The 2,693-nt window shown below is 34.8% G+C and overlaps 1 protein-coding gene across 1 annotated transcript in view; it reads left to right on the plus strand.

Annotated features, from left to right (window-relative positions):
- Window positions 1-2,693, plus strand: part of CRY1 (cryptochrome circadian clock 1) — a 143,472-nt gene that overhangs the window by 92,023 nt on the left and 48,756 nt on the right. The gene's annotated exons all lie outside the window — the stretch shown is intronic.

Here is a 2,693-nt window from a genome sequence, read left to right on the forward strand (position 1 = left end):
GTGTAGTATTCCATTGTGTGAATATACCACAGCTTCTCTATCCATTTGTTTGTTGATGGGCACTTAGGTTGCTTCCAACTCCTTGCTATTGTGAATAAAGCTTCAATAAATATGGGTGTGCATATATCAGCTTGGATGGCAGTTATGGTCTCTCTGGGGTATATTCCCAGTAATGGAATTGCTGGATCAAATGGTATCTCTATTTGCAACTTTTTGAGAAAGTGCCACACCGCTTTCCACAATGGTTGCACCATTTTACATTCCCACCAACAGTGAATAAGAGTTCCAGTTTCTCCACAACCTCGCCAGCATTTGTTGCTTGCTTTCTGTTAAATTTTGCTATTCTGATTGGGGTGAGATGATATCTCATGGTTGTTTTGCTAACCTTTCTTTTAACAGCCCAGTACATAGTTCATTTTACCACTACAGGGTAATCAGATTTATAAAAAACCTCTTACATAAAGCAAAATGCTTCCCAGTAAGTATCTGTCTCAAGATGTAAGAAATTATTCATAATTGTGGAGAATTTTATGAAATGTAGGTCCTTTTATGTTGTTACAGCAATAGCCTCATTGTTGAAAATTGTATCCCTTAAATATTTGAACTGTGGCAGTGGTTAATTAGGGTGTTTAGGGTGCCTTGGAGAGGTGACTCTAGCCAAGATAGAATGCTACAGTGGATATAAAAGTGAAAATAGAAACATCTTTGTTTCTTCCCTATTTTTTTAAGAGCAGTAGGAAGAAAGACGTGGCAGTCTGCTTCTGTAAAGATTACAGCCTTGGAATTCACCTAAGGCAGCAGGACAGAAGTGGCTTGAGAGCAGCTAGTTTAGTTCTGGGTGAAATGGTGAGATGGATTTAGCATCCTCTCCAGTAGAAAGATGGTAACTCCTAGAGAGGACAGCCGTTGCAGCCTGACTAGGTATATTGATGTCATCAACAGTTACAGTTGTCTAAAATTAGCAAGACTTAGTAAAATGATGGTGTCAGAGAGAGTAGAACTTAGCGCAGTGATGTAAATATTTTCTATATGTGCTGTTCAGTATATTACCCGCTAGCCATATGCAATTGTTTAAGAAAGAATTCAAATGTGGCCAGAGTAACTGAGGTTTACTGAGTTGTAAATCCATTTTTTAAAGGCTCCTTGTGACCATTGGCTACCATATCATACAGTGCTTTGGAATAATCCCTTTTCCTGATTCTTGGCATTCCTTCTCACAAGACCTCATCACTGCTTTCAAAAAGCACAAAGCCCATGGAATGGACTAAGAAATAACTAACCTTAAGATTAAGAATATGAAAAGTAGAGAAGAAATGGGATATGGCTGCCTGAATGCAACAGAATTGAGATGAAAGATTAGAGAAATCTTAAAACAGAATATGACACTGACATGTCTTTCGTGTTTGTTCTTCAGTGTTCCATTTCTTCACAACAGAACTTACATAGTGAGAGATAATCTAAAGTGCCTCATCATTTCCCCAGACATTTGACCTCTGTAAGCTTTATTAGTGCTATTTCACGGGGAAAAAAAATCTCTTTAAGTAGTCTGATATTCTCTACACTCAGAAAACTAATGCCCGTGATTCACCATCTATTTATTATGGATTTCTTTTTCTTTAATTGCACTGTAAGCTTAAAAGTAAATAGTATATTCTTCTCTTAGGGGTTCACAGTATCACCCAGTGAAGTACTCAAATTCCTGAATTATTCACTTACTCAAAGTGATACTTTGGAATTTGTCCATTTTTCCCCCCCACTCAAGTTCTAAATTTTTCATGGCCTTTTTTCTGTATGAACTTCAGATCATCTCATCAATTTTAAACAAGAGATCAGGGTTATTTAATAAGTTTGCCACTTTTCTATATGATCTTTTATTTATCTTTTATTTAAAAATTGAACCTTAGCTACTGGTCTCCTGTGAAAACTTGTGCTACTTCATTTAGGAAATACATTCAAACCTTTGGAAACTTTACAGTGGAATTTGTTTGTTTTTCATTTCTAAGTTTGGCTCCTGGAAACAATATTTACATGTCAGTTAAAAATAAGATGACAAATTTCTTTTTCAGCTGTAAAAATTTTGCATTCCATCTTCTAAACATGTATTTCTAAGAATTTTTGTGTCTTATTTTTTTCTAGATTTTTGCTTCAGTGTCTTGAGGATCTTGATGCCAATCTGCGAAAACTAAACTCTCGTCTATTTGTGATTCGTGGACAACCAGCAGATGTGTTTCCCAGGCTTTTCAAGGTAATTTGATAAGGCATTTAGGATAATTCAAAATATGATGAATGTAAATGTTTTTAAATAAACATGGTAACATCGTCAATGAAAAAATTTGTTTTCATAGAGACATTAAATCTTAACTATACATCTTGGGCATGTCAGCGTTTTACTCATATTGGTTGCATTTTCGGGCTTAATAAAAAATTAAAGCCTATTGACAGAAGTTCAGATTCTCGAGGTATAGCAAAATAAATTGCCTATAAAAATGCCTGTTTGTAAGCAATTCTGAGAAAAACCAGAAATTAAAAATTTTTAGAATTATACTTTTATTCTTAGTCCCTCTTCTAGAAACAACCATTTCTACACGGTTTTGGTGTGTTCTCATTAGAGACATTATTTGCGTTAAAAGCCCTTGTGTATGTAAGTGTAAATTGTACTCTTTTTTTGTTACTATTTTTTAAATTTTATTTTA

Source organism: Elephantulus edwardii, unplaced genomic scaffold (genome assembly GCF_000299155.1).
Source record: "Elephantulus edwardii isolate Elephantulus edwardi_28Jun2011 unplaced genomic scaffold, EleEdw1.0 scaffold00211, whole genome shotgun sequence".
NCBI lineage: Eukaryota > Metazoa > Chordata > Mammalia > Macroscelidea > Macroscelididae > Elephantulus > Elephantulus edwardii.